The sequence below is a fragment of the Phyllobates terribilis genome, unplaced genomic scaffold (assembly GCF_046119375.1).
Source record: "Phyllobates terribilis strain yellow unplaced genomic scaffold, ASM4611937v1 Scaffold_4__5_contigs__length_816908805, whole genome shotgun sequence".
Taxonomy (NCBI): Eukaryota; Metazoa; Chordata; class Amphibia; order Anura; family Dendrobatidae; genus Phyllobates; species Phyllobates terribilis.
Window position 1 is genome coordinate 215,832,643 of NW_027362764.1, and position 14,588 is coordinate 215,847,230.

General features: G+C 49.4%; 1 protein-coding gene across 1 annotated transcript in view; it reads left to right on the plus strand.

Annotated features, from left to right (window-relative positions):
• LOC141265246 (collagen alpha-4(VI) chain-like) overlaps positions 1–14,588 on the plus strand; it is a 429,350-nt gene that overhangs the window by 353,931 nt on the left and 60,831 nt on the right. The gene's annotated exons all lie outside the window — the stretch shown is intronic.

Consider the following 14,588-nt stretch of genomic DNA (forward strand, 5'->3'; position numbering starts at 1 on the left):
TATCTTGCAGCATGGTCCTTATTATTTAACATGGAAAACCTTTTAATTAGAGCATGATTCATGATTCATGCTCTGAATATAAGGTAGTCAGCAAATTGCCCTTACTACAAATCCACTTCTGAATCATATGGGCATGCAAATATTCTAATAGTAAGTGAATAACCAGTGATATCTTGTTCATACTCCAATAGAAAGCTTATGCGTTATATTTCTTCTTCATTTGGTTCAATAAAAGTTTTTTTTATTGTAAAATCTGTATAACTCCTTCATATAGTTGGCTGTCATGTTGTTTCAGACATAAATGTGACAGCTTACTTCTCCTGGCCTTGTCAGTTAGCTTTGGTCTCCCTCTTTCTACTCTCACATTAGAATAGCTGAGAGATGGACATTGCAAATGGCAGAGTGATGAATTGGGGGACAACATCAATATATTTGACGCACCACCTGGGCCTGTGTTGTGCGGGGAATACCCGGAGCCGGATCGCTGGGGGTTGTAGTCTCCGTGGCATTGACCCGGTCCGTGCCCAGGGTGGTCAAACCAGTGCCAGTCTTAATGTTGTAACAAGTGTCTGACTACACCACCCGTGGATTGCGGTCAGTGGGGACCGCCGCTGCGCTGCAGACCGCTGAGGCTGATGTTGTTTGCGCAGCCGAGTATGGGATAACTCCCCACGGGAGAAGTATTGCCTCAGGGCAGCTAGTGTGGATGATGGGAGTGATGGTGTGAGCGTCCCAGTACTAATGGTGCCGGTGCGGAGATGAAACACAGAGACGTGGGGTTGCAGTTTCCAATGCTTTACTCACAGTTGTTATTCGTGTCAATCCTGCAGGCGATGAGTGCCCAAGCCGTGCTGCGTCCACCAGGCAGGGGACGCGACCAACTCCCAGGCAATTCCAGAGCGTGGCACAGGGCTCCATTCTCTACCCCTTTTCTGTCCGTCCTCACCAGTGACCCACCTTTGTCCAGCTTCCTCGGGCCTTCTATTGGCGAAACCTATCTCCAGTTTCCCTGACCCTACGTGGTATGCTTTCCTGTTGGATGTAGTGAGGGGTCGCACCAAGATGTGGTCACAACCTCCGGTCTTTGGCTGAGGAATCTGTTGCCTCCACCAATTTGGGTCCCGGTACCCTGCTCTGCCAACCCTTCACCCGCAATCTCCTGGGCCTTTGGGGTTCCTTCTGCCTTCGTGTCTCTGGGCCTTTCTCTGTGTTCCATTTCCTTGTTTCCTTTCTTACTTCCTTTGCTGTTCCTTCTCCTCTCTCTCTTTTGCTCCGGCCTCCTGACAAGGCCTGCCCGTGGAGCAGAGCCCCTGGAGCAGCTCTGCTCCCTGTCACTTCTCCTCGGACTGCACTCCTCTCTGAACTCACACTGTCCTAAGATGGTGCCCACCTTTTATACCTCCCTCTAGCACCCGAGCCCAGGTGACTAGCAACCAATGGGCTCCTACCTATGCCCAGAGACCCACCTCTGTCTGCTCCTACACCACTGTGTTTTCCTCCCCCTCCCCACTCCAGCCAGGGACAGAAGCTGTCGTGCCTGCACTTCTGTGGGAGCACCGTTGAGCTGTCCCTCGGAAATGAGGTGTGTGTGGTGCATGCAGCTAAATGAGTCCTGGTCCACACTCCATCCTTACCCGGGAGTGGAATATCACACCTCTGGTTTGAGGTGCAATACCCCTGTAGCAGCCGAGCCCTTGGGGTGCTACATATTCATGAATGGCTGAACACGCAGACTGAATTATAATAAGGAATTTTTGAAAATGAGAGAACCCATGGCAAATTATTTAGTTGGGGGAAGAGAAGAAATAATACTCTTCTCATCATTAGTGCCTGTCAGCAAAAGGGAGAAGATATCGCTTAAAGGGATCCTGTCATCTGATTCATGTTGCCCGAACAGCTGGCAGTAAGAATCCGTGCCTGGCTACATGATTGTGATGCGCCCCCTGGGCCTGTGTTGTGCAGGGGAACCCGGAACCGGGCCTGTTGTAGAATGCTGGGGGTTGTAGTCTCCGTGTGGCGGTGACCCGGTCCGTGCCCAGGGTGGTCAAACCAGTGGCAGTCTATTTGTATTGGAATAAGTGTCCGACTACGCCACCCGTGGATTGCGGTCAGTGGGGACCGCCGCTGTGCTGCAGACCGCTGAGTCTGATGTTGTTCGCGCAGCCGAGTATGGGATGACTCCCCACGGGAGAAGTATTGCCTCAGGGCAGCTACTGTGGAAGATGATGGGAGTGATGGTGTGAGGGTCCCAGTGCTAATGGTGCAGGAGCGGCAAGGAATCACAGAGACGTGTGGTGCAGTTCAGGGTCTTTACTGATGGTACAAGGCAGACCCTCCCGGGAGTACTGGCTAGTATAAGGGGCCTGGTCAGTCTGCGAGCAAGCAGGAGTTCCCCTGGCCAGGTGGAGTTGTAGGCCTCCCCGTTTATCTGCACTCTTCCTGGCTACCATGCTGTCAGCGGTTACAAGTAGCTCACGTCCCTGAGTATACCGTGTGGTGCTCACCCGTATGGCTGGTAACTTGGGGCCTTCTGTTAGCCTCCGCTCCTGGATGGCGGCGCTGGTCCCTTCTTTGTGACTGAGCCTCCGGGCTTCTATGGCCAGAGGACCTGGAATCCCCTGCCGGCTGGTTTCTGCTGCTGGGTGTATATCAGTCCCCACAGCCTCGGACTCCTGTGTCCGGCTTTAGTATCTTCGTCCAGGGCGAACTCTGCTCAGCTCTAGCCCCTGGACTTCTGCTACTGCTCCTACAGAGCTCCTGTTCTTGCTTTCCCTCTCCAGACTCTGACTCTGTCTGCAGCTTCACTCTGACTCTGACTGACCTAATCCCGCCTTAGACCCAGTTTATAAGGGCAGATTCCTCCCCTCCCAGGTCTGGGCGGGCAGTGTTGCATGCTTAGGGATCCTGACCAGAGAAACCTCCCACTTGCTCTCAGACATAATATCTCTATTACTGTGGCAACCAGACCCCTGGGGTGTCACATTCCCCCCTAGTAAATTTTAGTACTACGGGACTAAACACATTTTTTTTTTTTTTAAAGAAACATAAATACAAGGTATAACAATAATACAACAACATATTCACAAGAAACTTTAGTCTGTAGAGGTCACGGCGTTTCCGTGACCGGGTGTCCATATCACCCAAGGTGAAGTTTATGAAACAAAGGGGGTGTCCATGTCACCCAACAAGGCGAAGTCTTGGCACAGAATAGGGGACCTGTCCAAAGCAAACCCCTTGCGTTGTCCTTGGGCGTGGCTGCAAGGGTAGAGCTAGCTACTTTGGGCCGCAAGTAGGCCACGCCAGACAGGTTTTCTCTTCCGTGGCCGTCTTCACAAGAGGCACCAAGGTGCAACTATCTACAAAACTGTTCCGGTTATCCAGTGTCCATAACCTGTTAGTCCAAATAAATCTGCAGGGTAACTGAGAAACATAATTAGTAACAGGCAACAAACATAAACCATAAACATTTTTCAATAAACAGTCAACTTTACAGTGCATTGGTTTAGATTCTCCAGCGAGCGGGCATCTGACCTCTAGTGACTCTAGTGGACCTACGGAGCTCACTAACTGGTCCTGCACTACAGGGTGTAGGAGGTGTTATGGGTAAGCTGGGCAGCTGTCTGCGCACTCTTTGGCTCACTAGGGGCACGGCAGGCTCACTACTAGCAGAGGGTTGATCCTCCTGTACTGCTGGTGTGGACTCTTCTGCCTCTTGGGCCGGCTGCTCTTCCAGCTCTACCGGTTCCTCTGTAGGCACTTGCGGGGCTGGCTGGAGAAAGGTGAGGACGGGTACCACGACAGCGCCGTTTACTTGTGTCCAAGACCGGGGGAAGTCTCCGAGTACGGTACTGACCATTTCTTCCCTTTCCTCTGCGGGTTGAGGGTTTTCTTGATCTTCTTCAGGGCTTTGCAGCTGCTCGGGACACTTCTTCAGGTGGTCTCTGGAGACAATGGCTGTGGTTTCTCCTCCATCCTTACTGATTACGCAGATTTTTGAGTTCTCATGGCTTGATGGCAGTACGGTGTACGGGTCCTTCTCCCACTGGTCGTCCAACTTGTGGAGCCGCCTCTTCCTCTTCAAGACCTGCTCTCCAGGTACCAGGGGAACAGCGGGAGCATGCTGGTTATAAGCCTTCTCTTGCCTTTCTCTAGCTTGAGACAGCCTTCGCTCGACGCTCTCCTGTACTTTCCGATACTGCTGCTGCCGTTCTGTATCCCAGTCTGCCTCTGGCGAGGTGTCCTCAGGTGTCAGGACTCCCATATCCAGGTCAATAGGCAGCTTACCAGGTCTTGCTCTCATTAGGTAAGCCGGGGTACAGTTGGTGGAACCTACAGGGATGTGGTTATACAGGTCCACCAGATCGGGCAGTTTCTCAGGCCACAGACTGCGTTCTTCCAGGGGCAGTGTTTTTAGCAGATCTATCACCACCTGGTTCATCTTCTCGCAGAGTCCATTGGTTTGAGGGTGATAGGGCGTTGTTCTTATCTTCTTGCAGCCATACAGGTTGCAGAACTCCTGGAAGACCTCCGCTTCAAAGGCTGGTCCTTGGTCTGTCAGCACTTGGTCCGGGTACCCGTGTGGACGGCAGAAGTGCTGCTGGAAGGCTCTAGCTGCTGTTTGAGCCGTTAAGTCCTTGACCGGGACCACCATTAGGAACCGGGAGTAATGATCTACGATTGTGAGGGCGTAGACATACCCAGATCTGCTTGGAGCCAGTTTCACATGGTCCAGGGCTACCAGTTCCAGTGGCTGTCTGGTGATGATGGGCTGGAGGGGAGTCTTCTGGCTGGCTCGGTCTTTTCTTCTCAGGTGGCACGGGCCACAGTCTCTGCACCACCTCTCGATGGCTCCTCTCATGCCTACCCAGTAGAACCGTTCACGCAACAAGAACTCCAGCTTCTTCCATCCGAAATGCCCTGCTCCGTTGTGGTATGCCTCCAGAACCATAGCCGCGTCTCGTCTTGGGACCATTACCTGCCAGGTCAACTCATGTGTTCGAGAGTTAACCCTTCTCCGGCACAGCTTCTCCCTGTAGAGGAACAGCTTACTTTTCTCCTTCCACAGTTACTTGGTCTCCTCCGGAGCATCTGGGTCAAGACGGGCATCGGCCTGGGTCAGCATTTCCTTCACCAAATGGACTGCGGGATCACTGTCTTGCGTCTCCGCCCAGTTGTAGTGGGGCAAGGGATTGAATGTCACGGAGCGCCTGTCCTTCACACAGTGGGAATACAGGGTAATCCCATGATGGTGGAACGCAGGGAGCTCAACTTCTTCCAGATCTTCTGGATCTTCCCCTACGTCCGGTAAGTTCGGCATTCTAGACAGGGCATCCGCGTTGGCATTTGATCGTCCTGCCCGGTATTTGATGGTGAATTCAAAGTTGGACAGGCGGGCCATCCATCTCTGTTCCAGGGCACCGAGCCTTGCAGTGTCCAGGTGTGTCAACGGGTTGTTATCCGTGTACACGGTGAATTTGGAGGAGGCAAGGTAATGCTTGAAACGTTCGGTCACTGCCCACACTACTGCCAGGAACTCCAGCTTGAATGAGCTATAATTCTCAGGGTTCCTCTCCGTGGGCTGTAGCTTTCGGCTGGCGTAAGCGATTACCCGTTCTTTCCCTTGCTAGATCTGGGACAGTACGGCTCCTAGCCCGATGTTGCTTGCGTCCGTGTGGAGGATAAAGGGCTGGCTGTAGTCTGGATATGCCAGGATTTCATCCCCCGTGAGGGCCATCTTCAGCTGGCAAAAGGACTCCTCTTCCAGCTTTTCCCACCTGAGGGGCGGCTTCTGGTTTTTGGCTTTCCGAGATTGACCTATCAGGAGGTCCTGCATAGGGGCTGCCATTTTGGTGAAACCGGGAATGAATCTTCGGTAGTAGCCTACCAACCCGAGGAACTGCCGCACTTCCTTTATGCTGGAGGGTCTTGGCCAGTCCTTAATTACGGTGATCTTATCAGGGTCAGGAGCCACTCCGTCAGCACTCACCACGTGTCCCAGGTATTGCACCTTTGGTTTCAGGAGGTGACACTTGGAGGGTTTCACCTTTAGGCCGTAGTTTGCCAGAGCTTCGAACACTTCTGCCAGGTGTTTCAGGTGGTCCTCGTAGGTCTTGGAATAGACGATGACATCGTCCAGGTATAACAGGACCGTCTCGAAGTTCCGGTGTCCCAGACAGCATTCCATCAACCGTTGGAAGGTTCCTGGTGCGTTGCAGAGCCCGAACGGCATGCAGTTAAATTCACTGAGACCCATCGGGGTGGTGAATGCGGTCTTCTCCCGGTCCGCCTCTGCTACAGGAACCTGCCAGTACCCGCTAGTGAGATCCAAAGTAGAGAAGAAGTTAGCAGATTTTAATGCAGCTAAGGACTCTTCTATCCTTGGTAATGGGTACGCATCTTTGTGTGTGATACGGTTGACCTTCCTGTAGTCTACACACATTCTCATAGTGTTGTCTTTCTTTTTCACTAAGACTAGTGGAGCTGCCCAGGGGCTACAGCTGTCCCTGATTACCCCAGCCTCCTTCATGTCTCTAAGCATCCCCTTGGCGTGTTGATAGTGTGCAGGGGGTACGGGTCGGTATCTCTCCTTTATGGGCGGATGGTCTCCCGTGGGGATGTGGTGTTCTACCCCCTTTACTCGCCCGAAGTCTAGCGGGTGTTTACTAAACACTCTCTCGTACTCTCGAACCACCCGATAGGCTCCCTGTTTCTGGTGTGAGGGAGTGGAGTCAGTACCCAAATGCAGTTGCTGACACCAGTCCTCCATTGGTTTCTTAGAGCCGTTACCTTCCTCTGGTTGAGATGGAGGCAAGGGTTCCACGGCCTGTACAGAGTTCTGGTTGATGGTGAACAATTTGGCTAGCGTGGCATACCGGGGCAGGTGTACTTCTCTCTCCCCAATATTTATGATGTGAACGGGCACCCTCCCATGGCGTACATCGACCACCCCCCGTGCTATCAAAATGGTGGGCCTACTGTCTGAGTAGACGGGTTCTACCATTGCTTGGTAGTCTCTACCTCTTAGACCAATAGCTGCCCGGCACCAAATCATCATCTCACTTTATGGGGGCATGGCAATAGGGAACGGGTCACACATTCTCACGCTACCTATCTCACCACCAGATAGTTCCACCTGTTGCCGCTTCATCAGTGCCCGGATCTCTTTTTGGAGCACACGCTGCTGGCCGGAACTGGCGTTCTTGGCAACCTGCTGTAAAATGAGAATCACCTCTGCAAGACAATTTTCAATCACATTAGTTCCCAAGGTTATTCTAGGGTGACTCTCATGACGGTCTATGTCCACTATAATCAGTCCTTGTGCCGCCAGTTCGACTTTACCGATCTTAATGGTCACCTCTTTGAATCCCACCTGCGGCACGGGCTGACCATTGCTGGCGATGATACTCAGGTCGTCATCTGGGTAGCGGGTTATGTCCGAGTCATTCCAGTACTGTTTAAAGAGCACGTACGGGATGGTGGTCACCTGTGACCCAGTGTCTAGTAGGGCACTCATAGGAATGCCATCCAGTACCACAGGCAAGATTGGACGTCCCCCTACATATTTATCACGCCAGTTTGATGGGCCTGATGGTCTTATGCCTGGGGGTTGGCCCTCTACCCCAGGTTGTGCCCGTTTAAATGACAGTACCTTGCCACATGTCCGGGTTGATTGCAGCGGCGGCAGATGGGTCGTCCGTCCTCGTTGTATCTGTCGCTGGGTCTTCCTCTGGCCGGTGGGGTCCTCCTCAGTCGGCGCCACGGGACGTCCTCCGGTCCGGATGCCAGTTGGATCTTTCCTGGAGAAGAGACCTGTAAAGACTGCACAGTTCTGGTTAGCGCGGCAACGCTCTTAGTCAGCTCTTGGACCCGATGGTGCAGGTCTGTAGCCGGGTCACTGTTTAAAGCCTGCGCATCAGCTCCCACAGGCCCTGCAGACAAGGGCGCCGTCTCCTGGTGGTAAGTGATAGCAGGGCGCCTGTGGGTCACAGCGCCACCTGGTGCCGGTTCTCGGAGCACCCGGATGGCTCTGTCCTTGAACTGTGCAAAGTCCAGGTCCGGGTCCTGTAAGGCCATTGCCCGCAACTGGGTTCGGTGGGCATTGCACAGTAGACCCTCAATAAATTGTTCAGTCAACAGCTTATCTTCATTTCCCACGCTGTCAGAGTCTGCCTGCTTAATGGCTCTCAGGGCCTCTTGTAGGTTTAGAGCATAGTCTCTTATACTCTCATGTGCCCGTTGTTTGCACCCATAAAATCTTAGTTTTATTTCGGCTGAGGTGCGGGTGTCAAATGTGTCTTTCAGCCGGGTTAGTATGTCTCTGACAGTCCTCTTCCTCCCAGGTGGCCAGGACTTTACCTCCCTTTGGGCTGCCCCGATTAATTGGGCCACCAGGATGCTCACTTTTTGCTCTTCTGTGAGGGGGTACACCTGGAAGAGGCTATCCAGTCTTTCTCTAAAGTCATTTAGAGTATGTGACTCCCCTGAGTACTGGGGTAGCCAGGTTGCCCCCGGGATATAGGGCATGGTGAATGGCATGACTGCTGCAGCGGTTGCGCTGGCGGTGGCTGTGGCAGTGGAGCTCCCCTCGGTATCCGGCATCCTCCTCCCCCCTAGTGGACCGTGGCCTACCTTGCGATGCTCTTCTTCCGTAGGCCGCGGCTCCGCAGTCGATCGTCGGGGTTGAGGACCTGGCGTCGCGCTCCGATGACGTCAGCGTCGCTCTTCCTCCCTTCCAGGATCTTGCGCAGCGTCAGAGCGTGGGGCGGAGCGTTGGGCGGAGCTTCGGATCTCGCGTGCTTTCGGCGTCCACGCCCCTCTTCTTCCCGTGCGGCGTCCCGAAGATGGCGTCCGAAGGCGGGAAGCAGCTGCGGATGGCGGGAAGAAGGCAGAAGACGGCGGGAAACGGTCCAAGATGGCGTCTGATGGCGGGAATCGGCTCCGGATGGCGGGAAACGACTCCGGACGGCGGGAAACTTCACCACAGGTAAGTATAAAAGTCTATTTTTTAGGCACGCAGTACCCGGTGGTTGCGGGCACGAAATCCTGCCGACTACGCCAAAGTTGACGCGCCCCCTGGGCCTGTGTTGTGCAGGGGAACCCGGAACCGGGCCTGTTGTAGAATGCTGGGGGTTGTAGTCTCCGTGTGGCGGTGACCCGGTCCGTGCCCAGGGTGGTCAAACCAGTGGCAGTCTATTTGTATTGGAATAAGTGTCTGACTACGCCACCCGTGGATTGCGGTCAGTGGGGACCGCCGCTGCGCTGCAGACCGCTGAGGCTGATGTTGTTCGCGCAGCCGAGTATGGGATGACTCCCCACGGGAGAAGTATTGCCTCAGGGCAGCTAATGTGGAAGATGATGGGAGTGATGGTGTGAGGGTCCCAGTGCTAATGGTGCAGGAGCGGCAAGGAATCACAGAGACGTGTGGTGCAGTTCAGGGTCTTTACTGATGGTACAAGGCAGACCCTCCCGGGAGTACTGGCTAGTATAAGGGGCCTGGTCAGTCTGCGAGCAAGCAGGAGTTCCCCTGGCCAGGTGGAGTTGTAGGCCTCCCCGTTTATCTGCACTCTTCCTGGCTACCTTGCTGTCAGCGGTTACAAGTAGCCCACGTCCCTGAGTATACCGTGTGGTGCTCACCCGTATGGCTGGTGACTTGGGGCCTTCTGTTAGCCTCCGCTCCTGGATGGCGGCGCTGGTCCCTTCTTTGTGACTGAGCCTCCGGGCTTCTATGGCCAGAGGACCTGGAATCCCCTGCCGGCTGGTTTCTGCTGCTGGGTGTATATCAGTCCCCACAGCCTCGGACTCCTGTGTCCGGCTTTAGTATCTTCGTCCAGGGCGAACTCTGCTCAGCTCTAGCCCCTGGACTTCTGCTACTGCTCCTACAGAGCTCCTGTTCTTGCTTTCCCTCTCCAGACTCTGACTCTGTCTGCAGCTTCACTCTGACTCTGACTGACCTAATCCCGCTCCAGACCCAGTTTATAAGGGCAGATTCCTCCCCTCCCAGGTCTGGGCGGGCAGTGTTGCATGCTTAGGGATCCTGACCAGAGAAACCTCCCACTTGCTCTCAGACATAATATCTCTATTACTGTGGCAACCAGACCCCTGGGGTGTCACAATTGCAGGCAGGTATATTTTTCTCTGAAACTCTCCTCTGTTCGAGCAAAAATATAGTTCAAAGATCCAGCTGGGGACTATAGCCAGAACTGAGACTAGTCCGGTTCTACACCTGGCCAGCTCTTCCCAGCACTATTGCAGGGGATTTAAATGTCTCTTCCTCTTGTGTTCATAGAGCGAGACCTGTCAATCATCTGCAGCAGATAGATGTAAGTCATGTGGGTTCAGGATGCTGAGTTTATTCAGCACAGCATTATTCTTCTTCTACAGTCCCTTAAAGGGAATCTGTTATCTGATTTATGCAACTCAATCTGCAAGCAGGAAGAAGCAGAGCTTGGCTTCAGTGTTTCAGACAAATATAGTTAGAAGATCTTTGCAAGGACCATAGCTAGGGCTGAAACTAGTATTGTGCTACCCATGGCCATCTTCTCCCAGTGTATACCTGAAGAGAGACCTGTCAATTATGTGCAGCAGCACTGGAAAGAGCTGGCCACGGGTGGCGCTGCACTAGTCTCGGCTCTGGCTATGGTCCCCAGCCAGATCTTTTAACTATATTTTCTCTTAAATGCTGGAGCTAGACTCTGCTCCTTGCTGCCTGCAGATTGAGTGACATGAATCAGATGCCAGATTCACTTTAAAGAGAACCTGTTAGCAAATTTTGTAATGTAAAGTAAAGACATGGCTGTACCTTTGGTGAAGAAATCTGCTTTGTTGCTCTTGTTTAATTAGCATTTGAAGTTTTCTGCTAGTTAGATTTCAGTGCACAGGAACCAGCCTGTACATGGGGTCTTCTCCTCCCTTTCTTTGATTTTCCTGCACTTCCTATTGCCTCTGGCCTTTGAATGACAGGTCACTACTGAGACTTCAAACAAAGGAGGCAACTCTTTCAAGCACCGGAGGCGGGCAGAGTGGCCAGGGAATCAGAGACAGGGAGGAGAAGACCCAGTACACAGTCCGGCCCCTATGCACTGAAATCTAAGTAGCAGAACATTTCAAATGGTGTTTAAAGAACAACAAAGCGGATTTTTCCACCAAAGATATCAATTCAATCTGCATTACAGCACCATTACAACCATGTCTTTTCTTTACATTACAAAATCATGCTGACAGGTTCTCTTTAAAGGGCTGTAGAAGCAGAATAAAGCTGTACTGAACAAACCCAGCATCCTAAACACATGACTTGCATCCAGCATGTATTACTGAGAAGGACACATCCACATTACAAAAGTATAAACAGTTTGAAATCTTTATATACAATGGTCTGAAATTCTAAAAGGAATGAAGTCTTAAAGTAAAAACAACAACATTTTTTCAGTGTAAAAGGTGTATAGAGCCTTTTTGTATATTTCTAAACAGTCTTTTTAAAAGGGATTGTATATGGCAATGAAAAAGCGGCACACAGGCAGCAATACATGTAAAATAATGGAATAAGATATAATCACCATGTTACTCCTGGTTACCCCAGCACCACATTGCCTAAGCCCCCTGTTTATATTGGCTGCAGAGGTAACAGCGCATATATATACCCAATGTGACATCTGCAGCCAAACAATAGCCACAGCAGTATGTGGGAAAAGGACATTTATTAATTTCAATAGAAATGTCTAACAGCGATTTTCTCCTGACTCCCATTATAAACCATTTTTGAAAAGTGTCCAGAATCCTTATGTCACCATTAGAAGGAAAAATCATATTCATTCTCTTTCACCTACATTATTTGCTTGACATACCTTGTAGTGGAAATGGCTTTTGTTTCAGTCTTATACAGTTGAAACCAGAAGTTTACATACACTATATAAAAAGACACATATGCATGTTTTTCTCAATATCTGAAATGAAACCAAAATAAATCTTTGCCATTTTAGGTCAATTAGGATTACCATAATTTTTAATATTTGCCAAATGCTAGAATAATGAAAGAGAGATTGTTTTAAGCCATTTTTATTACTTACTGCAAAGTCAAAAGTTTACATACACTAAGATTACTAGGCTTTTAAACAACTCTAGACTGCCCATATGATGATGTCATGTGTTTGGAAACTTCTGATAGTTTTTTGGCAACATGTGAGTTAATTAGAGACACACCTGTGGATGTATTTTAATGCACACCTGAAAGACACTGCTTCTTTGTGTGGCATCATGGGAAAGTCTAAAGAAATCAGTCAAGATATCAGGAAGAGAACAGTGGACTTGCACAAGTCTGGCTCTTCCTTGGGTACAATTTCAAGATACCTTAAGGTGCCTCATCAACTGTACAAGCAATTATACACAAGTCCATCTAGATGAGAATGCCCAGCCATCATACCGCTCAGGAAAGAGACGGGTTCTGTGTCCCAGAGATGACATGTGAATATCAACCCAAGGACAAAAGCAAAAGACCTTGTGAAGATGATGGCAGAAGCTGGTAAGATTGTGTCAATAGCCACAGTGAAACGAGTACTGTATCAACATGGGCTGAAAGATCACTCTGCCAGGAAGAAGTCATTACTCCAAAAGAAACATAAAAAAACCCAGATTAATGTTTGAAAATGCACACAGGAACAAAGACCTTAATTTTTGGAGACATGCCCTGTGGTCTGATGAAACTAAAATTAAATTTTTTGAGCATAATGACCATCGTCACGTTTGTGGAAAAAAGGGAGAAGCTTGGAAGCCTAAGAACACCAGCCCAACTGTAAAACACGGGAGTGGCAGCATCCTGTCGTGGGGTTGTTTTGCTGCAGGAGGAAGTGGTGCATTTCAAAAAATAGATGGCATCATGAGAAAAGAAGATTATGTGGCAATACTGAAGCAACATCTCAAGACATAAGCCAGGAAGTTAAAGCTTGGGTGGGAATGGGTCTTCCAAATGGACAATGACCCGAAGCATACTGACAAAATGGGAACAAAGTGGTTTAATGATAACAAAGTCAATGTTTTGGAGTGGCCATCAAAAAGCCCTGATATGATTTCAATCCTATTGAAAATTTATGGGCAAAGCTGAAAGGGCAGGTGAGTGCAAGGCGACCTACAAACCTGAATCAGTTGCACCAGTTTTGTCAGGAGGAATGGAACCAAATCCCGACCAACTATTGTGAGAAGCTTGTGGAAGTATATCCCAAACGTTTGACCCAAGTCATTCAGTTTAAGAGCAATGGTACCAAATACTAATGAGATGTTTGTAAACTTTTGACTTTGCAGTAAGTAATAAAATTGCCTTAAAACATTTTCTCTCTCTCATTATTCTGCCATTTGGCAAAAATTATAAATGATGGTAATCCAAATTTACCTAAAATGGGAAGGGTTTATTCTAATTTCATGTCAGATATTGAGAAAAACATGCATATGTGTGTTTTTATATAGTGTATGTAAATGTCTGGTTTCAACTGTACATGCTGTTAGGACCAATTAAAATGTACATAAGTGTATGTGTGCTTGTGTGATAGCAAATGCATTGTGTAGATTAAACCAAGATAGGGACTGATGATGCTTACAATACTTGGTAACAACATTGAAAACTTACTGCTAAGCTTATTTAATAATATTATCAAGATGTATTGTACTTCTTAGGCCACGGCCCCACTATCAGTATTTGGTCAGTATTCGGTCAGTATTTTTTCTCAGCAGTTGGAGCCAAAACCAGGAGTGGGTGATAAATGCAGAATTGGTGACTTGTTTCTATTATACCTTTTGTCTGATTGTTCCTCACCTGGTTTTGGCTCCCACTCCTGAGAAAAAATAATGACCAAATACTGATAGTGGGGCCGTGGCTTTAGAGTTGCTCCCAGCACACTGCTCTCTGGCCAGTCATCTTCCTGGTTGCTAGGGTGAGAGCTCCAAATTGATTGATAGTTCAGATCAGCAGCATCATTGACCTACTAGCCCAAACTATGTGCTCTCAATGCTGAGCTTTGCCACTGCAGCATCGGAAGCACAGTGGCAGTAAAGCATGCCACTATCGGGAGCGAACAGTGGTCAAGCAATCCAGGTCAGCTTCAGAGCGATGCTATCGGAAAGAAATTATAAACATTGCATGTTTGCCCATTGATGCAAGAGAACAGCGGTGTTCGATCAATGAACCACAGACAATAAAAAATAAAATTTGCAATATAAGAGAGGAAAATTTTTATAAACCAAAAGTTAGAAAAACACTATCCAACAAAACCCATCAATACAGATAGTGATAGTAATAATTACCCTTTAGCGGATTATATAATTAGGGGAGATGCTCAGCTAAGTGCCCCTTGTAACAAATCAAATTCAATTTCTCATCTTTCAGGGGTACTATTCCACTTTTCCTTTGCACCACTTTAGACACATCCCCCACCGTGTTTTAAAATGCAAAAAATAAAAATATATTCTGTTCGTTCTATTAGACGGTGAATTGGAGTATGTTACTATTTCTGCATGAATTAGTACAGCTTTTTATATTTCCTGTTGCATGTGGATATATGTGGTACAAACTAGTTAAACAACACTATGCGGGCTATGTAGTCATG